Genomic DNA, 23323 nt, shown 5'->3' with positions numbered 1-23323 from the left:
TAGTTATAGCATACCAATTATTTAAATTGTCAGAACCCTCAGGTAACAATGCTCCAGGTGCCAAAAAGCAACAATCCTCTTCAACATGCAGAGAAGTTGCTTTTCCCTAGGGTTTAGAATGGGGCTTTCCTCTGAATCAGAGGGACCAACACGTGTGGACTTCCTTCCAGCAGTCTGGAAACTGGTGTTCTGAAAGACAGCATTGCCACGGACTCTTAAGTTGCTGGAAATGAGCCAATGCTCCAGGGACACTAAGAGAAAAAAGCAGGCACCAGACCTCTAGTTCTCAAAACTAAGACTAGGTGCTCAACAGACTCACCTGGAGAGTTTTAAAAAAAACTCTTTGAATGCTTGGTGTCATATCATTGGACTGGGATACGGCCTGGGACTTGGTATTTTTAAAAACAGCAAACCTTGAGGATCATTATTTTAAAGTACACAAAATTCACATGTATGCCTTTGATAAATTAAGGTAAAAGAAACTCCCCCTCCTCTGAGCTGAAAAGTTAATCAAAGAGAAAGGAAATCGTTCTTACTATTGCCGTTCCTCCTGTTGTCATTTCATATAATCAGCTGGCCGTGTATAAATCCATTAAGATTTTTAATCACTTTGCTTGGCCCTTCTTCTGAAGCTCTATGTCAGAAAATTTAATATCCGAGCAACTACAAACAGCTGCCAGTACAAATCCCATGTTGTCTCCTTTCTTCTCAGGCCCTGGGTTAGAGAGGGGTAGGAAACTCAGTTGCTAGGCGCAGTGCGAGAGAGCTGGCCCACTCAGGGTGTCCCCTACCCTGGTCTAGCAATTGAGGTCAGTCTGGAAGGTGGGCCCAGGGCCTCTAGAGCTTCCAAGTTTTGTAGAGAAGCCAGAAATCATCTTATTTATGTGAAAGCTCCCAATTTCTAAACGCTGGCATGTAGTTGTGAATAATCAAAACACATCTGCAGACCCAAAGGGAGCTGCCACTTTGCAGCCTCGGGTGTGGGAGGTTCTTCATCTCACCATCATGTGGGGCCCTCCTGAACTTCCAGTACTCACGCCCAGAGACAACCATGAGGGGAAAGCTGCTCCAGCCAACCCTCTTCACCTCCCCTTTCCCTCCCACCCGACCCCTTCCATCACCACCCCCGCCCCCACCAGCCTAGCACTCCAACCCTGGACTCCAAAGCTTGTGTCCCTGCAGTGCAATTGTGTGTCGTTCCCCCCCAGTAACTGCCCACTGCCCGAGGCAGGGGTGATGCCTTAGTCCCCTTATTCTAGGAATGTATGTTAATCCCAAACTGGATACTGACTCAGCACACAAATGCTATTAGATGCTTACTATGTGTCTATAGAAAAATTTAACAAATTATGGCCCCTCGGAAATACAAATCAAGAAAATTAAGAAAAAAGGCTTTCCTCTCCAAATAGATGTTTACCTTTGTGATTTGCATCTCCTCCCAAATCTAGTTCACTGGTGAGCATCCTCAGATCATCTCCACGTGGCGCCTTTACCCTGAGTGTTGCTTAGTGGTTAAGGGAGTGGCCTTTAAAGACAGTCTGGGTTTAGGCCAAGGGGGTGTGGAGGTGGACGGGATGGAGGCCACCTTGAAACAGCACTTGGAGGACACAAGGACACAAAGAAGAATCCATTGTCAGAGCCCTGTGCTCAGATTCCCAAGGACTCTGGGCTGCCATGGGAGCTGGTCAGATACGCATGCAGGGGTGATATCGGTTCTAGCCCAGCAAGCAGCTAAGTAGACCTTAGACCCCACCAATATTCCTGTGGTGTGTCTAGAATCAGATAATGGGAACATTAGGATCCAGAAACTTGACGGCGTCACAGCAGCAGTACCCAAAATGGCCTCTTGACATCTCATATCAGTTCTCCAACAGCCTGTCACAGGGGCTCAATCCTACCTATGTTAGTTGTATCATAGAACTATTAAAGTTCCAGTAGTTAGGCCATTTATTTAGTGTACAGTAGGCACTTTTCCATTAATTTTATAGATTTTATATATTTACTCATGAGGGACAGAGAGAGAGGCAGAGGGAGAAGCAGGCTCCCCCCTGAGCAGGGAGCCCAGTGTGGGACTCGATCCCAGGACCCTGGGATCATTACCTGTGCTGAAAGCAGACACTTTAGCATCTGAGCCACCCAGGCGCCCTCCATTAATTTTAGAGTAAGCTACTTTTAACACTCAGACAGACCTATCAAAATATTAGTAGGAAAAGATCATGTTTTGAAGCGGCAGGACAGGTTACTTTGTACATAGAATTTTGTTATGTTTAATAAACCTGGTCAGAGGTTTATAAAGTAAATGAATAAAATAAAATAAAAATAAAGACAGTTTGGGTTGGTATTTAGGCTCTGCCACCTGTGTGACCTTGGGCAATTACTTGACCTTATTCTCAGTGTTCTCATACTTACCTGTTTTTTAAATTGAAGTACAATTGACACACAAATGTTATATTAGTTTCAGGTATACAACTTAGCCAATGGACAACTACATTATGCTATGCCCCCTCTAAGTGTAGCTACCACCAGACACCATACAAACACTGTTACAAACTCTTTTCCTTATATTTAAACCAGGAGTAATCATGAAACCTCCTTAAAGGGTTGTGTGAAAATTAATTATGCCAACAACTATTTACTGTGTTAGGACATTACCACTACCCATCACTGAACACAGTGCCTTCCAAGAACACTGCGTAGTGAGCATGATTACCCCATCCTATAGATGAGACAATGAGGCTCCAGTGTCAACTAAACGACCCAAGGTCACTCTGCTAGTACATTATAAAACTGGGTTGCAAACGATCTGCTTTGAAGTCCATCACCTTTCCAATTACACCAGAGAAAAACCAACCTGGTCCTCCCAAAGTGGTTGCCAGTCTGCCACCGCTTAAAACCCACTCCCACACACGAAATTAGTCCCTTAACGAGTACCTAAATACAAGTGCTTCCTTTTATCATTATATTAATAATAATAAAATCTAACAGTGAGCTCTATGTTCTCCAGGAGGTGCTAAGCACCTGTCTTTCATGGTCGTCTTTAACCTCCTGGAGGCACTTACTATTTTCAGACGAGGAAACTGAAATCCAGAAGGTTAAATCACTTGCCCAAGGACAGAAAGTAGCGTTTAAGCTTAGACTCTGACTCCAAAGCCATTAAGAGCTCTCAATCTCTCTGCCAAGCATTGGGATTTCCCAGACCAATACAATTTCATTAAAAAATAATAATAAAATTATGAACTGACTTACCAACTCTTTATTTCATTGCCATTTGCTCATAAAAGAACACACTAATGCAAAAACTGTTGAGAGCTCATCATCTCAGAGTCAAATAATTAAATACATTTAACTGTATAAAAAGTTCCAGGCATTGTTTTTATTTGTTTAACTTTTCCGTGTGAACTGGGGGACACATTGTGGCCACCACTGCCTCCTCTCCAACGCTTTCTCCTCGTCCTTCCCAACCTTGTCACCTCCCACCCCTCCACTTTATCATTTCTGCTCTTAGACTATTCCTCCTACTTATGCCTTCCTTCGGAGCCAGGATTATTGGCCCACAAGTAACACAGGAGAAAGGGAAGCCCGAATGCCAATGTGAGCGAGGGGCTTGGTCCAACCCTGGTAATGGAGGCTGTTCTTGAAGATCGAGAGGCTGTAAAGGGAGACCATGGCGCGGGCCGGAATGCAACCGAGAGCCGAGGAAATTAGAGGATGAAAAGGGCAGGGAAAGTGGCAAAGGGCGTCTCCACTTCTACCTTCTTGACACCCAGACGGAGGTTGGGAATTGGCCCGTGGTAAGAAGGAGGCAGGGTGACAAAGCAAAGAATGTTTGCGTTGTGCTGACATCCACCCACGGGTGCCTCCTTGCAAATGAGTCCCTCCCACGGATTTCTTTTGAGTTAACATGGAATTCGGTTCTCCTAAAGTCAGTCTGAAAAATGGAAGTCACTTTCAGTTTCACTCATTTATTCAGTGTTTATTAGGACCTTACCATGACTGGGCCTTGTAAGGTGCACTGGGGAAAGGTTACTTTGATAAGATTGGTTTTAGCCAGCTTTCAAGAGCTCATAGATGGGTAGGAGAGGCAATATGTTTCCTTTATTTTTCATTTCTTTTTTGTGCATGCATATTAAGGTACTTCATATTAAGGTACTTCAACTGAGTAGTTGAAGAAACTCCTGTATTTTCTATCTATGGTAATATTAATAAACCTGTTCATGATGTACTTTATCCTCAGTAGGGACATACCTGACAAATGCAATTATCTACAAGCAGAAAGTTGTACACAATTACCTAGAGAATAAACAACCCACAAGGCTTGAGGAGGAGAGGAACCTACAGCCCTTGTTAGAATATACAATTCACCTGAATCCCTGCGTAGAGTTATACCCTGTGTGAGTATTACCCAGAAGGACACTTAATCTGCAATGCCCATTTTATTGAGTTCTTCCAGGGCACATTAGCAAGACAAGGTTTTGTTCTTTTGGTGGGGGGGGGGGGGGCAGTGGGTTGGGGGAAAGGGGCCAAATGTGGGAGGCCGAATTCCCCAAATAAGTCAAAACCTGCCTCCTGCAACCCCATATATCAGGAAACACACGCATTTCTTTTATGCCCACTCTGTGTTGCCCCTGTTTGTCTTTAGATCAATGCAAGTAGCCTGTGACCTGCTGAAATTAATTCCACCAAACAATGGGATTGAGTTACCAAGGTCTCATCCTATTACTTTTGATAACAAATTAATTCTTTTTTCTCTCTCCCAGTGAGTTCCTGACACTTTCAACTTTTGGTGTTGCTAGTGAAAAAGAATGAATTAAAAATGCAACCAAGTGCATTTCCTAAAACCTTTGGTAGCTGGGTTTAAGGGCATTTTACTTCTTTTTACTGAATGTTTCCCCTTTCCCTACTAACTAACTTAAAAGGATAAAATGTGCACATGGGGACAGGGGTAGCACTTGACCTCTAAATTCAGGGACTGGCTTACTAATTCAGTCATGTTTGTTACTAGATTCCAAAAGGCATTTACAAAAAAAAAAAAAAAAAAAAAGCTGGTAAGAGTCTTTAAAAGCCATTCTTGAAAAATCTCCTACAATGAAGAAGCAATATTCCTTGCATTCCCACAGTTCTGCTTTAAGAAATGAAACAAACATATATAAATCCACACCCAGGTCAAAAGATGAGAAGGAAATATACCAACAAGTTAACAGTGGTTATCTTTGGACACTGAGATTTGGAATGGTTTTTATTTTCTACTTTTTGTCTTTGTCTGCTTATAATTTTTCTACTTTTAACAACTATTTGCCTTTTATTGAGAAAAATACATTTAAGGAGGGGGGTTGGGGCAACTGGGTGATGGACATTGGGGAGGGTATGTGTGGTGGTGAGTGCTGTGTATTGTGTAAGACTGATGAATCACAAACCTGCACCCCTGAAACAAATAAAACATTATATATTAATAATAATAATAATATAATTAATTAATTAATTTAAAATATATTTAAAGCTATTTTTCCTCCCCTGGGAGACTCCAAATCCTGCCGCCCCCCCCCCACCGTTTAGCTAGTTACAAACCACCCCCCCATCCCTGCAAAAGACTGAAGATGTGTTCTCTCAGAGTAAAACAGAGGGTCTCTGGAGTGGGGACAGACCAAACACAGCTGAAAACAGAAGTACTGTACAGAGTCAAAGGGTGTCTGAATCTAGATCCTGAGATCTCCCCATGGGCACCACACCACGGTGCACACTGCCAGTCCTTCTCTACACTCAGCCACCATGCCTTCACCCTCCAATCAAAAAATGCAAGCACTTCTCTGACAACCGAAAAGGAAAAAAAATCTAAAGATACAAACCTATCCTAGCGTTTCCCCAACTAAAAGGCTACATGGCCCCCAGTAAACCTCAATCAATAAGCCCCCAGCCATTTAGATAAGAGCAGACAGACAAGATTGACAGATTGCTAAGAAAAGTCTCAAACATTAAAACAAATGGACAGAAAACAGCAATTTGAATGAAACAAAGATTATATGGTAAGAAAAAAATACCAGAAAATACTATCAGATAAAATATCACAATTATAAAACAAGGATAGAACATTATCTTTTAATGAACATTCAAAAAACAAAAAAGAATGATTGGAAATCAAAAATATGAAAAACACTCGGGGTGCCTGGGTGGCTCAGTGGGTTAAAGCCTCTGCCTTCGGCTCAGGTCATGATCCCAGGGTCCTGGGATCGAGCCCCACATCAGGCTCTCTGCTCAGCAGGGAGCCTGCTTCCTCCTCTCTCTGCCTGCCTCTCTGCCTACTTGTGATTTCTGTCTGTCAAATAAATAAATAAAATCTTTAAAAAAAATATGAAAAACACAAGAGAAGGGTTGAAGATAAAACTATGTCAGAAAATTCTTTTTTTAATGAAGATTTTTATTTATTTATTTGAGAGAGAGAGAACAAGTAGGATGAGGGGCAGAGGGAAGAGGGAGAAGCCAGCTCCCCACTGAGCAGGGATGGATCCCAGGACCTTGAGATCAGAGCCTGAGACAAAGGCAAAAGCTTAACCAAATGAGCCACCCAGGTGCCCCATAAACTATGCCAGAAAATTAAGCAAAAAGACCTAAAGATAAGAAAAATTAGGTAAAACATAGGAAAGAAAAGATAGAAGATAGTCTTAAGGGTGTGATATCCAAAGAATACGAGTTCCAAAAAGAACAGATAAAGTGGAAGATAGGAACTTACAATGAAATAATATTTGGGGCGCCTTGGTGGCTCAGTGGGTTAAACCCTCTGCCTTCAGCTCAGATCACGATCCCAGGGTCCTAGGATCGAGCCCCACTTCGGGCTCTCTACTCAGCAGGAAGCCTGCTTCCCCCTCTCTCTCTCTGCCTGACTCCCTGCCTACTTGTGATCTCTCTCTCTCTCTGTCAAATAAATAAATCAAATATTCTTAAAAAAAAAAAAGAAATAATATTTAAAATTTTCCTAATACAGAGGCATGATTTTTCAAATTCAGAAAGACTTCCTGAGTGTCCAGCAAAAAGGATGAAAACAAACCCATGCTGAAATACATTCTAGAAAAATGTAATACCATTGGGATGAGATCTTCCAAGCTCCTAAAGGGAAGGAAAAAATAAAATTAAAAAAAAAAAAAAAAAAACCAGGCCACAACAAGATTTTTCAGATTTTTTAATAGCAAAACTAGAAACTAGAAAGCAATGGGGCAAAGCCCTCAAAAGTCCAAAGAAAAATGATTATTAATGTGGAATTTTATACAGAACTAAAACTTCATCATGTAGGATGATGGGGAAAAAAGACATTTTCAGAATTACTGGTTTCAAGAACAGTTATCTTTCCTATACTTTCTCAAGAAACTATAGAATTGGTCAGTACACCAGCAAAAGGAAGTCGTAGATACAGGAAACAATATTCCACACGGGGAGTTTGAAGTGAATTTACAGGGTGATGGTGAAAGGAATCTCTGCGAGCAATTAGCCCGAACTGCTACAAACCATAATGCCCCTGGAGAGAATCTACAGGGGATAAAATTAGTAAAGTATGTCACCTATCTGCACATCTCGAGCGAAGACAAATCCCAAAAAGTATAGATTGAAATGACTAAAAGAAAAGAAAACAAAACACACAGAAAACAACGCAAATGGAAAAGTAAGCGATATCATGGTTTACAAAATGACTCAGCTGTGGTCATTGTAGTGTAAACCGCAGTGCAGACGGAACAAAAATTATGACATAATTAAATTGGGAGGACAAGGTGCCTCCTTAGCACAGTAGGTAGCGAGTCAGTCTCATAAATTGGGAGGACAGAGGGGATGAGGAAGGTGGTGTGTGTAGTAGAGCATCCTGGGGCAGCGGGGAGGAAGAGAACCAACCCTCACCTTCTACAGTGAAAAGTTATTACTTAGCACCTACGACTAAAGAAAATCAAGAAGTCAGCAATACAAGCCTATGAGATAGAAACATGGAGGTCAATATTAAAAGCCGTGGCTGATACATGAAAGTGATTGCCTTTGGGGTGGAGAAAGTGACAGAGAGGTAGAGAACTATTACTTTTCTTTATAAACCTTGTGGAACCATTTTATTCTTTAAACCATGGGCATATATAATTTTGATAGAAGACTAGAAAAAATGAAAAAATTAAAAAACAAAGCTGGAACTGGCATTTAGAGCCATATGTATATTTGGGTTGGAATCCTACTGTACCTAAGTCTGCCAGGGCTTAACTTCATCTCCAAGTCTATTCGTTTCTGTCCATAAAATCAGGACAATGGTGGTTGTGAAAATCATATGAGGTTTAATGTGTGAGGTCCTCTATCCACCTTGGAAAGGACATGTCAGCTCATATGTCAAATAGCCAAGGCTCTCACACTCTGACATGACCATTGTAGACCACTCGCAGCCAGAGGTTTTCTGCCCTTAGAGCAGAGTTCTACTTAGGCCAATGTCCAATTGTTTGAGGAAGGAGATTTCAAATCAATGTTTCTCAATCTTGAACAAGGTTTCAAAGGAGAAACAAAATGAAGCACCAAACTCTTCAGGACCCAGTGTTGACTTAGGCTATTTTAATTATAATATTATTTAAATATGATAATACTATTTATATAGGCATTAACTCCTTCAATACATGGAACTTAAGCAACCGTACAGTAAAAATAAATTTAAATGAAAACCAAATCCAAAACTGGTGGAATTCAAGTGCACACTAATTTTTTTACATTTATTTATTTATTCATTTCTTTAAGTAATCTCTACACCCTACGTGGGGCTTGAACTCATAACCTAGAGATCAAGAGCCGCATGCTCTTCCAAGTCAGCAAGGCGCCCCCAAGTGAACACTAATTTGATGTGACAGTTGGTGGAATTTTGCTGAAACGAATTCATGACTCTTCCAGAACACACTCAATAGCAGGCTCTCATTGGTCCCCATGCCCAGGCCACTCTGGGTGCTAGGTGATGACCCAATTTCTCATGCCTTTTCTGTGAACCCTCCTTCCACAGCTGGCTGTGGGACTCCTACATCTTTGCAGGGTGCTGCGTGTCTCTTATTCATCAGGTCTATTAATGCTTTTTCCTTGTTAGCCAGGTACAATAAAAGTAACACAATTTGGCACCAACTTAATCATAACAGAAACTTGGGCTCAAACATTGAGAAAAACCCTAAATTAAAAATCATCATGCAAAACTGTAAAATCCCTGAATGGAACTCCCTGGTGGTTAATTAAGGCCTCCCGAGAAGCTTTAACCCAAAGTTAGGAGTCAGGATCTTCCAGGCAGCAGGACCAATCTCCCTTCCTTCGCCCCCCCCACCCTGCCCCCAACCCTCCCATCCCCTCCACAGGGTCCATCCAAACTGCTGCTTTATTATGCTTTTACCATACCCATGGGACGAAGATTTCTTCTTTCCACACCCAGTTGTTCCTCATTCCATTGTACTGGTTGTGATGGGTCCTTGGTTTGCTTTCTTTTGTTTACATTTGCTTTCTTTTTCAAAATACATATTATGATATTTATCTCACACATGGGACAAAAACCAAATACATGGTATCTGACTGCTAAAAAGACACAACTTCACCTTATGATGGAAAATATTTACTGACTTCTTTGATGCTAAAAAACATCCATGTAATTTTTAAAAGATTTTATTTATTTATTTGAGAGAGAGAGAGTACCAGCAGAGGTGGGAGCAAGGGGAGAGGGAGAAGCAGACTCCCCACTGAGCAGGGAGCCCAATGCAGAACTTGATCCCAGGACCCTAGGATCATGACCTGAGCCAAAGGCAGACACTTAATCAACTGAGCCACCCAGGCACCCCAAAAATCTGTGTATTGTAATGCAATTTAGTATATATGTTTCTGATGTATTAAAAACAAACACAGCTTTCCAAGGTTTTTAAGCCTTCTTTAGGAAGAGGTGGTACCATCAAAAGAAAAAAATATATAGTATATCCAAACTTCCCCAACTCAGCCTCTGCGCATACCCTAAAGCCAGGCTCTCAGGCAGAAGGATAATCTCAGACATGGCAGGCTGTGTCCTCTGGCCACAGACGTTCAGCCGCATATATTCTGTGCCAAAGGCCAGGCGGTGAAGTGTCCTTCGTAGCTCAAGACTTCTCTTTTTTGCAATCACAGCTGTCCATAGCTGTTACGACGATTTGAGTAACCGTGGCCATTTCAGGAGCTCCAGGTTGCTGTATGGGTTGGAAGGAAGATTAAAAGGAGTTGCCTCTTTTCATACCACAAAGCTGTGCTATCCATTCATTTATTCCATAAATACTTATTAAACAACTACTGTGTGAAGTTCCATGCTTCTCTTAGGCAGTGTGAGGGATATAAAGTTGAAGAAGACCCATGCCCTGACTTAGAGAAACACATTTTCTAGAGGAGGGGATAGACATAAAAGCAAGTAACTGCAAAGCAGTGTGAGGCGCGCTGATTGATAGATAATGTGCTATGGGAGCACAGAGGAAGGAGCAACTCAGCTTACCTGGAGTGACTTTGAGTTGGTCTTTTGGCTGAATAGAGTCCTCAGCTTGACAAGAAGGGGGGCGGAGGAAGGAGTCCAGGCAGAGGATATAGCACAGAGGCTTAACAAAGGTTGGATCACGCAGGGAAGAGTAAGTAGGTCTGGGGTTACGTAATGTATAGTAGGTAAAAATAACCAGAAAAGACATCCTAGGGAAGATGTTGAAGTTTGGGTTTTTCCTACTGGTTTCAATTTGATGTTTGTGTGTGTATGTAGATATATATATGTGTATATATATATGACAATATTTATGTAAATGAAAAACTGTTCTAGATTTTGAGAATATAGAGAGGGTTTTTTGTTTTGTTTTGTTTTTGCTGTGCTTCTTAAAAGTAAATACACAAAGCAAATAACTCATAGAAAGCAATTCTACAGGGAACTATAATAGTGTATTGTTTATGGTTTTTTAACGAAACAAAATCTAGACTAGCTAGAAGAACAGACAGACGGCATGCCCTTCAAGCAATTCTTCATAGATAACATTTCTATCAAGCAGGACTTTGACAAGAATTGGACAAAAAGTGGTTGGTTGAGGGGTGCCTGGGTGGCTCAGTGGGTTAAGCCTCTGCCTTCATCTCAGGTCATGATCTCAGGGTCCTGGGATCGAGCCCCGCGTCGCATCAGGCTCTCTGCTCAGCAGGGAGCCTGCTTCCGCACCCCCCCTCCCCCCGCCCCGCCTCTCTGCCTGCTTCTGATCTCTGTCTGTCAAAATAATAAATAAAATCTTTAAAAAAAAAAAGTGGTTGGTTGATTTTGTATTCTTTGCAAATTCGTAAGTGTAAAGGTGATTTGGGTGGTAATTGGTAGGCATTAAAGAGTTGTAATCAGGGGCTCAGTCGGTTAAATGTCTGCCTTTGGCTCAGGTCAAGATCCAGCCCTCAGTGAGATTCCATGCTCAGCAGGGAGTCTGCTTCTCCCTCTCCTTCTGCCCCTTCCCCCACTTGTTCTCTCTCTCTCTCAAACAAAAATATAAAATCTTTTTTTTTTTTTTTAATTTTCTTTTTTGTCCCTGCCGGGCTTTATATTAACATATAAGGTATTATTTGTTTCAGGGGTACAAGTCTGTGAAACATCAGTTTTACACAACTCACAGCGCTTACCATAGCACTTACCCTCCCCAATGTCTATTATCCAGCCACCCCATCCATCCCACCCCCCTCCCCTCCAGCAAACTTTAAAAAAAAAAAAAAGAGTTGTAATCAGTGTGCTGATATAATTAATGTGTATGAATATTAGGGGGTTGTGGAAGGAGGAGAAGAAAGATCCATGAGGAGTTTATTACATTGTCTAAAGCAAAAAAAAGGGAGGCGGATTGAATTATGTAGTGATGGGAGACACGCAGAGTCGTCAGATGATAAAGTGATAAAATTTGCCAAATCTTTGTGACCAATTAGTGCTGGGGAGTGAGAAGAAGTTAGAGGAAGCTAAGAAGCCTCCTAGATTTCTGGCTTAACTATCTGGGTAAGCTTTCTTTTTTCTTTTTCTTTTTTTTTTTTTTTAAGTTTATTTATTTTTTTGTTTTTAGTAATCTCTACACCCAGCATGAGGCTTGAACTCATGACCCTGAGATCAAGAGTTGCATGCTCCACCGACCAAGCCAGCCAGGAACCCCCAAGTATCAGGGTAAGCTTTAGTTCCTTTTACTGGAATAGTAAAGAACAGACTGGGAGAGGTGTGATGATGATTTCTGGCACAACTTGATGTTAGGACATAATGAAAGAGCAGATGCAATTCATCTTCTTAATATATGAAGAAGAAAAATGTTGAGACAGTGATGGAACCAAACACTGCTATAGCCACATTAGGAGGCAATTTGGCAGTCCCTAATATAATATTAAAATGCACATACCCCATGACCCATCAGTTCCATTTCTCAGTGTCAACCTCAGAAAAATACACATGCACTAGGAAGAAGGTATAAGGACGTACCCTGCAGCATTATTTGTAATACAAAAAAATTCAAACTACTGAAATGCCCTTTGACAGGGATATAGTTAAATAAACCATGAGGGTGTTTCCAGACGTAGTGAAAATTAAAATCACCTGGGATATAGGAAAATAGAAACAGATTCTCTTGGGAAAGGCCGTGGATAGGTCTGGGTGATTTTTATCATCAGGAATGTTGCAGAAAAACTTAGGAAAAGTGTTTCCAAAACTCTCGAAACAAACAGATGCCAGGCAGGATTAGAAAGAATGAGAGCAGATCTCTGCGAAGTAACTCAGAATGAGCTCCAAGATATACTGAGTGATAAATGCAGACTGCAGAATGAACACACAGTATGATACCATTATGTAACCACAGACCCACACACAGAACAATATATTTCTAGAAGTAAATATGGGTTTGGGGGTGGCGATTTCAACAGGAACTTGTATAATGACTAAAATGGTCCAATTTTTTAAAGACCAAAAAGTATTTGTGTATTAATTCTGTAATTAGAAGCAGATATTAAGGGCGCCTGGGTGGCTCAGTGGGTTAAGCCTCTGCCTTCGGCTCGGGTCATGATCTCAGGGTCCTGGGATCAAGCCCCGCATCTGGCTCTCTGCTCAGCAGGGAGCCTGCTTCCACCCTCTCCTCTGCCTGCCTCTCTGCCTACTTGTGATCTCTGTCTGTCAAATAAATAAATAAAATCTTTAAAAAAAAAAAAGCAGATATTAATTCACTGCTGGTGTGGTTGAGGTGATGATAAAGGTAACCGATGCAAAATACGATTTGTGCTAGACCACATTTGCCTTGAAGGGTATCCTGGATAAATTTTATCTACGTAATACTTATTCATTAAATATTTGAAATTGTTCTCTACACAAAATGAAGCAGATTCATTGCTTCGGGGAAAGGGCAAGAAAGGTGGCAAGGATGAAGAAGAAGGGCCCAGAAATCCCCTGATATTTCCATGTCTGCCCACATTCCAAGACCCAGTTCAAATACTGTCTCTATGGTCCAGGTCTCACAAGCTGGTCTCATCTTTGTCTTCTAAACCCCATCCCATCTCTTTCATCTACTTACGTATGTGTGTGTAGGTCTCATCCTCTCCCCACATCATCCTCCCTCCACTCCACTTTGCATTTCCCCAAAACCCAGCAGTACCCTGCATACACAGCTCTCAATCTGAAATGATTATTGAATGAAATGCTTCCAGCTATGCCTCAGAGGTCTGAGAATGGTCTTCTACTCTCCACTGCAATTACTGCTCAGTGGAAGTCACTTAGTCCTGTCTACCCTCACATCCTCACCCCATCTCCTCCCCCTCCTCCTCCTCACTGCTGTCTAAAATTCTCGCAACAGAAAACATATGTTTTTATTACATAATTAAAGCTGAGGCTCAGAATCCAAACCCCTGAGGAGAGCCATAAAAAGGAAATGGTTGCATCCCATCCTTCCCAGAGCACAAGATGGACAGGAGGGGAGGAGAGGGAGTAGATGGTTCCTACATACCCAGGGTGCGGTGAAGAGCAGAGGTGGAGGAGAGAAGTTCGGTTGGTTCCTTACAAAGGAAAAATGGGCCTAGGAGAGGGGGGTTTTCTTCATAATCTGCCACCTCAGTCACCAAAACCACTTCTACCTTTTGTCTATCCTCTGTGGCTAGCCTAATAAAAACACAATCTTGATATGAGATTGCTTATCTCAAGGTCTTCCTCTTGAACTCAGTCCACCCACAGGGATGGTGAACAGCATTTCATGGTGCACCCTTCAGTCATGGCATGAATCAGTCATGTCCTCATTATTGCTTAGAGATAAGAGAATGCTTTTCAAGGAGCCATACCATGTCTCCATGTTGTTCCGGACTAGCAACCACAAAGGAACAGACAACCCATTATTCTTTATTTTAGTCGTATGCCCTGGAACTTCATGTCTTTCAGCATTAGCGCCATGGTCTCTCTGCCCTTGTCCTCCCCCACAAACACATTGATTTTTATTACTTATTTAAATTATGTGTCAGTCGGGGTCCTGGCACAGAACATTTGGTATCTCAAACTGGGTAATTTAGGGAGGGGTAATAGAAGGAGTATTTGTAGAGGGCTGTGTGGGAGAGCCAACTGACAGGTGCTATGACTTCCATCAAAGGAATAAATACACTAATCTCAGCCTTCTTCCTTCTGATTTCTTCCCTGTGTCCCACTGGCCAGATCCTCCTGGAAGCCAGAAGTCAAGGGAGCCTGTTGATGAGGTCCACAGCATGTTAGCCCTCTAGGTCATGAGCAGATAGCAGTAGGAGGATGAATCTGGAGGAGCAAGAGGAGGGTGTCTAGCACAACTGCATTGCCTGTCTCCTGCTCAAGAAACCAAGCCCAGCATCATAGTGTATACAAAGCCATCTCCAGTCTGGAGCCACAGTGCCCTTTCACTTCATCTCCCACCATTCTTAACCCTGGGATCGTGCTCCACTCAAGACACAGGACAGTGCCCCTGCCCAAGCATCCTCCTTTGTACCCGTTTGCCCACTTTGTACTTCCTCCTCTGCCTCAATCACCCTCTCCCCCTCTCCTCTTGAAGGATTTCTACCCATCTTCCCAGGTGAGGCTCAAATATCTCTTTTTAAACCTCCCCTGATCTTATCCTCTTCACACAGGCTGCATTACCTCCATCTCCATAATACTGAAGCGCACATGAAGCACATGAGCTTTTATTTGGGGCTGGATTCCTTTTTCCTGCCATCTCATCGTTAACTAATAACAACCATGATTATAATTTTCCGAGTACCTATCATGTGGCAGACCCAGGCACTTTAACTCATTTTCTCAATTCATTCTTTTGTCCAGGAAGCAGACACTTTGTTTTTATCCAGTGTACCCGCGCAAAAACTGGTTTTCAGAGAGATTGGTCAGTTTGCTTAACATCGCCCAGCTAGTACCCTGTAGAGCAGTGGTCCCCTAAGCTGCTAAACTGGGATTCAAACTCATTTCCTTCCAACACCCACCCTGAAAGTTGAAACTGAAAGTGACCACAGGATTTTAAGAAACAAAACAAATGATTAAGGGAGAAAAAACAGAGAGAGGCAAACCAAGAAAGAGACTCTTAATGTAGAGAACAAACTGATGGTTACCGGAGGGGAGGTGGATGGCAGGGGTTAAACAGGTGATGGAGATTAAGGCAGGCATTTGTGTTGAGGACCGGATGTTGTAAACAGGTGTTGATTCACCACATCCTACACCTGAAACTAGTATCACACTGAAGGTTAACTAACTGAATTTAAATAAAGCTTAAAAAAAAGGAAAGAGAAAAAGTGACCATAGTGAATACTACCTCTTTGCTTTGCCTCCCCAGAGCCAAGACAGCTCTGGATAATGCATAATTAGAGTCCAAGACATGTTTTTGAGTAAACAAGCAGAAGCATAACATACTGACAAATCTCTTGACTATGTGCCTGTTTTCTCTTGGTATAAGAGGGCAGATGGCCATGACTTTCTCTAGTCTTATTTGTAGGCTAATCGTTTATAGCAAGGTCCGAATTTGTTGGTAAAACTAAACTTTGTCTTGACTGTATTTATTGGTTGCCTTTTCCAAACAGAATCATCAGCAAACAGAATCCCTTAGAAGAGTAAGGTACTGGCCTTGCTCCCAGAGTACTGAGTTTTGGAAAATTTTCCTAAGGAAAAGAAATTCCCAAGGACTGGGAGGGTGGTGTATCAGGAGTATCAGCAACACGTCCTTGTGTTTTTACATATGAACTGTGAGAGTAGAGAGGTGAGGGAGAATATTTTAAAAATTGATCCTGTTATAACAGTAACAGCCACCATAGAAAGGCACTTTGTGGCCAACTGGTGTTTTATACACATTATTCCTAATTTTTTTAACAGCCCTGAAAGGTAGGTCTTACTATCCCCATATTACAGGACAGGAAACTGAGTTTCAGTGAGTCTAAGTTACTTGTTCAAGGCCTCTCAAAATTCATGCCTAAATCTCCCCGGGCTTTACTCTGACTCCCTGAAAGGAAGAACTTAAATACCATCAGCTATAACAGAAGCAACATTATCATGAGGGGAATCCCCTAGAAACATGGAAATTCTATGGCAAATCAAAGTAATTCTAACCATCAAATATAATTATAAAACACAAGGTCTCAGAATCCTAAAATGACATTATTCTTCACATAATTACCTCATCCGAACTTCCCTTTTACATTTTTGTAAAGTCAATTAGGTAAGAGCAGTATTATAATCTCGTTTGTAGATGAAGAAACGGAAGCTCAGAGAAACTGAGCAGCAGCCAGCCGTGGGATTGGAACCCGGATTTTTGCTTTTGAATTTAGTAAACGTCAATGCAAAAGCATTGCTATTGTGACTTTTTTTTTAGCATAGAAAGCTGAAAGTCTGCCCGTTACAGAACTGCTTGTTTTAAAGAATTGGCTCATGCCCACTCCCTCATCCCCGTCTGCCCCTCTTCCTGTCACCTTTTTTCTTATTATTTTCATTTGTTCCACAAATATTGTGACAAGAATAAAGGAAATAATTAGAAGAAACTTCATTCATCATTCTTATACCACAACATATCAATTATTTTTAGGTTTCTATTATTGCCATCCAGTCCCTGTCCAAATATTACCCAAAAAGCGTGCGTGTGCGCGTGCATGCGCGCGTGCGCGCGCGCACACACACACACACACAAATAAAGATTTAAACTTCCCTAGGAAGTTATTTGAAACTTGGTGGCGGCCAAAAGTTGGTGGTCACAGGCACGTGATTCACAGAATCAGACGGACTGTCCTGTGGCTTCGTCTATGGAGATGTAAATCTTCACAGCTACCCGGCTACCCAGCCAACTAGAAAAAAGAGCAATGAGGAAAAGCCTGACTCAAAGTTAGCGGTCACTTATCTAAAGATTTGTACGAGAGCCACCACCACCACGTCCAAATGCTGAATGTGACAATTACTCCTCAACAGGAAGCAGTGCCTGGTTCTCTAAGTGAAACTTTCCTGGTCCTTTGAATATTATCTTAATCAGAGCGATATTGACCAAAATGTTAACAGTGGTTATCTCTGGAGGGTAAGATTACAACTGATGTTTATTTTTTTTCTTGAGTCTTTCTTGCATTGTCTGAGTTTTCTGCAAAGAGCATGTAATATGTTTGTCAAAAGATTAAGATCAATAATAGTGATGCTGAATAGGACGTGAAGTTGATCATTAAAAAAAACTATAGAAATTAGAGTCATGGGAACAGATCATGGAGTCCCCACTGCTGGAGGGACAACAGCCCCTTCTTCAGATCGGAGAGCCTAGAACCCAGGCAGAAGTACAATTTCTAGCTCAGTTCCTTTCTAATATAGTATCTGCTAACAAGTTTCTGTTTACTCCTCCCCCCCTTATCTCAGAGAGATAGTTCCTAAACATTTGTCAACATAGAAGATTTGATTCTGAAAACACGTTATAGATTTTCTGTAGCAATGGTCCAATATAATTTAGTAGACAATAACACCCGTAGAAATGTGTGGGCACTTTGCTGTCAAGTCCTGTAGTGTTTTAATAAAGGAACGTGTCATTTTTCTTCAGCTAAATTTCAGTTAGAAATAATATTAGGTGAGTTCTCATTGCCCTTCATTCCATAGCCTTTCTGCAATTTGGATGCCTTAATGATTTCATGCAAAATTCACTGTCTAAAGAGTCTTGGTGGCTTCTGTCTGATCTTGGTTTTTGCTTTTGATGCGGATTACTTATGTGCATCCATCATGGTAAAAACAGCAGAGTTTGGGCAAACACTGCTCTCTCAGACCCCCGCTCCCTTTCAGGCCTGGAGATCCTTCATCTAACCCAGTTCCATTCTTGTGCCTCTTCCCGCTGGCTTCCCCAGTGCCATTTTTATTAAAGCCCCAGCTCATCCCACATTCAGCCGCATGACTTCTTACAGGCTTCAGAATAAATCACCACATTGCTCCGATCTTGGCTTCTCTGCCCTCAGCTTTCAATTAAATTTAGAATTGACTTTAAAGGTACAACCTCAATGTACATGGTTGAAAATGACCTTGTTTCCCCTTTCCCACCACCTGCGACTTCCTGCGCGGGGCTCTTATACTCCAGCTCCTGGTTCAAAAAGTAGAAACAGGAATTTGCTACATGCTCCTGTGGCAAACTATAAGTCTCAAGCTGTTTAAAGTCTTTAAAGTCCCATCCAAAAGGTAAAGTACACTCTGCAGAGAGAAATCTGGGGGCCTGAATCTCTGGCTGCCTGTGTTCAGGAAGAGACACAGAAGGAGAAGAAGAAGAAGAAGAAGAAGAAGAGAAGGAAGAAAAAAAAAACCTTTGAGCTAAACACTTAATTTGTCTCATTCCTACAGTTTGCATTCAAGATGAGTGGTCTACTTATAATATGCATCATTATTAAAGTGATTATATTAAGTTAATATAAATGATCTATGACAATATTACAAGGACGCCAAAGCAGACTTTAACATCAAAACTGACTTTCATCTTTTGTCTTGTCATTTGGCTTTCCACTCTTAGCAAGGAATAGAGCATACAAGCAGCAGGTTTGGGCTATTTAGAATCGGGCACACTCCTGCCAATTTCTCCCTCCTCCCTTTGGAAGACTTTACCAATCAGAAGGACTGAACTGGAAAACCTGTCTTACTCTATTCAAAACCGTTAATATTTTAAGGTTCTTACTTGTATCTACGAGCAATGAGGTCCCTCCCAGCCTGTGAAAGAAGAAGGGAAGAATGATTTGATTGCCTAAAGCAGGATAAAACAAGATCTGGTATGTGAAAAGGATGTATAAATTGAAAGTGCTCTACAAGTATAACAGGGCAATGTATTAATTTGGCCATGAATTAGTTACTGAGTATCAACTATGCATCAGGTTCCAAGGAAGCTGTACAGTGCTTACCAGCTTGAGCCTTGGTTTTCTTGCCTCTAAAATGGGAACAGAGAGACTTTATTTTAGGTTGTGTGAGAATTAAGTGAAAGAATAAATGTAATTCACTTAAAATGAGTTCTTGGCACATAATACATACTGAGTGAATAGCTTTATATGAAAATGTGAAAGGAAAATTCCCCAAAGCTAAGGGATTTACAGCCTAATGGATTATTATTCTAAAACCCCTGCCTTTTGCCTCTGACCCTAAAATTTGAAAAGCTTCAAAGATTTAGCTATGCAAATCTCAGATCAAAATACTTACCTATTGATTGCCCTTTAGAAAGATTTACCGAGGACATGTGCATGCTTTACCAAATAAAGAAGAAAGAGAAAAGGAATTAATACATGTTACCTCATTGAATGTATCTTGGTGATTTTGCATCTTTTTTTCCCCATTGTCTTATTAAATCCTAATTTAGTAGACAGGCATGAATAGTCTCATGTCCTAGATGGGGCTTCTGAGGCTCAAGGAGAACCAATAACCACCCCGTGGTCACAGAGCTAGGAAGTGGAAAGGATGGGATTTAAACCATGGTATGTTGTTTCAGAGCCCATGTTCTTGTCCAGCCTCACCACTGCCCCCTGCACCCAGTTAGGTCTCATGGAGAGATCTCAAATCCTCATCTGAAAACACAAGATTTACCTGGGATCTTCTTCAAGTAAACAGGACATTTTTTAGAAGAAAAATATTGCAATAATTAATTTCTTGCTCAATCTTCTGCATATCAGTCTAATAGTGGGAGTCCTTCCTTTCCATTTAGACTCTTCTAGGGAGAACCTTCCTTTTTCAGTTCTAAAAGATTACTGTTGACAGGGACATTTTTGAGGGCTTGGATTCTCCTTTCTTTCTTTTAGTAGCACTTATGCTTTTCTGAGGAAACACAGAAATTTAAAATTGTGAATCAAAAAGTTAGGAAAGAAAGTTCCACCATTCAGACCTTGTTTTGAAAGACTATAGCCATCTCCTGTATTAACTGATCTTTCTCTACCAGCTCCACATCTTACAGCCTTCCCCAAACCCCACTCTTCCTAAGTGAACCTTTCCTGTTGCTAGTTCAGCCTCCCTCCCTGGACTGCAGGAAGGATGGTGATAGCCTCTGTAAGTCCAACCCAGGAGTCCTAGTGCCTACAGAGGCTAAAGACTTCTTCGCTGGGCAGATGTAAATGGACAGCGCCTTAGAATATCAACGGCACTAAGGCGTTGGGTTCTATTCTGTGCCTACCCCTGACTGTAGGTTAGGTAGACCACAATTGGCCCAAACCAGCTGATTAAAATTAAGTCACTCCACAGAAGGCCAAATGGCCCTAGATAGATGGAAATTTTTCGTTCTTACCTGCCCTCAATTCTCTTTTCTTTCCTTTTGTCTTTTTTTTTTTTTTTTTGGTTTCTAGAAATAATTGTTCTTTTTCTACTGCCTAAAATGAAGGCACCCCACAGTTCATCTCACTTGGCAGTAGCCTCAACAGCTCCTCACCCTTTCTGTATAGCCTTTGTTTTTTTAAGTAGGCTCCACACCCAGAGTAGAGGCCAACGTGGAACCTGAGTCCACAACCTTTAGATCAAGACCCGAGCTGAGATCAAGAGTTGGAGGCTTAACCAACTGAGCTACCCCAGGCACCCCCCACTGACTTTTTCTTTTTTCTTTTTCTTTTTTTTAATAAAACTGTACAAAACATTTAATATATTGCTCTTTTGGGGTTATTTTATGTATCCGCAGGGTATTATAGCTGAGCCATTAATCTTGTTGCTTCATCAACATTAACTGGCTCATTTTCATGACTGAAAGTCATGCTGAGGAATCAGTTGTTTCTGTAGAGGTTCAAGGGAAAGGCCTTTTGAGAGATGTGGAAGTTCCCTTTGTGTATCTATAAAAGCTTTATTCACTCTGTTAACTTTTTCGTCACTCACAGTGTTTATCTTCTTAAGATTAGTGATAACTGGTTTTGCTTTGTTTTTAGTCTTAAAAATTTTTTGGCTGGCTATATGAAATACATTCCTGGACTTCTGTCCTCTTAGTTTGTTCTTGGCCATTGTCTTGGATAACCCTCCTGCAGCAACACAAGCTCCAGGTGAAGTCATCTCCCTGCTTAAAGACTTTCGAGTTCAAAGATGAAAAAGAATGAAGGGTGAAAATATCCTGTTAAGCTAACAGAGAGAAATTTACAGTTATTTATCACTCCAACAGTTGTTTGTGTTTATGTATGCTTTAATATTCCCAACCTCAGAAATTGAACCCATCATTCACTAGGGCAGTTTTTTTAATTGGCCAAATATATTTACAGTAAAGTTGTAATTCCTTTTACGTGTGTATTTCATTCCCATTTCAAAGCACTTTTGCTAGATTTAAATTATAGCACCCATTTTGCAGATCAGGAAACTTGACTCAGATGGACCAAAGGACACACCAAGGTCACAGGCCTAATTAGTGACAGCACCAGAATTAAAAGCTGGCTTTCTTATTCATTATGGGCTTCTTTTGAGGGGGGGAAATGGGATATTACATTCTGTACGAGGTTTATATAGTAGTCTTTGAGATTTCCTCATGCAGAAAAAAAAGTACCATTTTATAAACTGTGCTTTGGAGCTGCTGTCAGGAACCAACGCTTAGGTAGAGTGTACTACTGGTATACCCTATTTCATATTACTTATGGCTACACAGAACTGAAAGACATTTTGTGGCAAAAAGATCTGAAATCACCTTTTAATAGTCTCTAACCATGCAAAAGTTATTTAACCTCTTTGGGTTTGTTTCCTCATCTACAAAATGGTGACAATATTGCTAATCCCACAAGGGCTGGTGTAAGGCTTCAATAAATGACATTCGTAAAGCACTCTGCCAGTAGACTATAGATGATCAGTGTTAGAATTATTTTCTTTTTCCTGAAAAAAAAAATGCTTTCAAAATAACAGAGTTAGAAGACTCAGGTTAAGGAAAGCTGACTTACCAGGATTCCCTCACACTTCTCAAGGACTGTCCACATATAGGCCATAGCTCCATCCCAAGCTTAGGACTCAGGAGGTAGGGATAGGTAGATACAGGCCAGATCACGTGAAGCCTTGTAGGCCATGACATGTAGTTCGGAGTCACCTGATCAGAAAGCACGTTGAGGTTCTTCTTTCTGCTTCTCCAACTCATTGAGCTTTCTCCTACCTTGGGGCCTTTGCACTTCCTCTCCCTCTGCTTGAACTGTGTACCTCAGGTGGTCACATGGCTCATTCCCTCACTGCATGCAGTGCCATTCTAGGAGGCTGTCTATAACCAAATTAATTAAAATACCATCTCCCTGACTACTAGTCACTCTGTAATCCTTTAGCCTCTTACCTTGATTGGGTTTTTTCCTCAACACTTAACAATATCTGAAATTATATTACATATTTATTTAATTACTATCTCTTCTGCTAGAATGTAAGCTTCATAAAGACAGGGACCTCATCTGCTTGTTCATTATGGTTCCCCAGTACCTAAAGGAATGAATGGTAAATGTAGGTATTTAGGGGCACCTGGATGGCTTAGTCAGTTAAGTGTCTGACTTTTGATTTTGGTTCAGGTCCTGGTCCATCCCAGCATCAGGCTCTATACTCAGTGAGGATTCTGCTTGGGATTCTCTCTCTCCCTTTCTCTCTGCTCCATCCCCCCACCCCGCGCGCGCGCTCTCTCTCTCTCTCAAATAAATAAATAAATCTTTAAAAATTAAAAAAAAATATATAGTAGGTGTTTAATAAATAATGAATAAGTGAATGTGGCTATTGTTCTACAAATGAAATTATGGTATTCTAGGACCAGTTATTAGCTAGCACCGTGGATTTCCCAGACTGCCACCTTTACATCTGATTTTTAATTGCTAAGTTCATTTTCAGCATTACATTAGGATCCTTATAAAGAATAACCAGAGGGGCGCCTGGTTAAAGCCTCTGCCTTCAGCTCAGGTCTTGGTCTCAGGGTCCTGGGAT

At 41.3% G+C, this 23323-nt stretch overlaps 2 pseudogenes across 2 annotated transcripts; one reads left to right on the top strand and one right to left on the bottom strand.

Annotated features, from left to right (window-relative positions):
* The first annotated feature begins 1574 nt into the window (after positions 1–1574).
* LOC308346918 (ragulator complex protein LAMTOR5-like) lies at positions 1575–1850 on the top strand (annotated as a pseudogene). Its single transcript has one exon. The product of its transcript is annotated as a ragulator complex protein LAMTOR5-like (transcript).
* Positions 1851–21093: 19243 nt separating this feature from the next.
* On the bottom strand, positions 21094–21403 carry LOC308356364 (ribosomal biogenesis factor-like; annotated as a pseudogene). The gene is made up of 2 exons: positions 21277–21403; positions 21094–21151 (listed from the first exon to the last, which is right to left on the bottom strand). The product of its transcript is annotated as a ribosomal biogenesis factor-like (transcript).
* Positions 21404–23323: the final 1920 nt, after the last annotated feature.

This window comes from Martes martes, assembly GCF_963455335.1.
Source record: "Martes martes genome assembly, chromosome: 1".
NCBI classification, from domain to species: Eukaryota; Metazoa; Chordata; class Mammalia; order Carnivora; family Mustelidae; genus Martes; species Martes martes.
The sequence above is the reverse complement of the archived record's forward strand: the minus strand, read 5'-3'. Positions and strand labels throughout refer to the sequence as shown.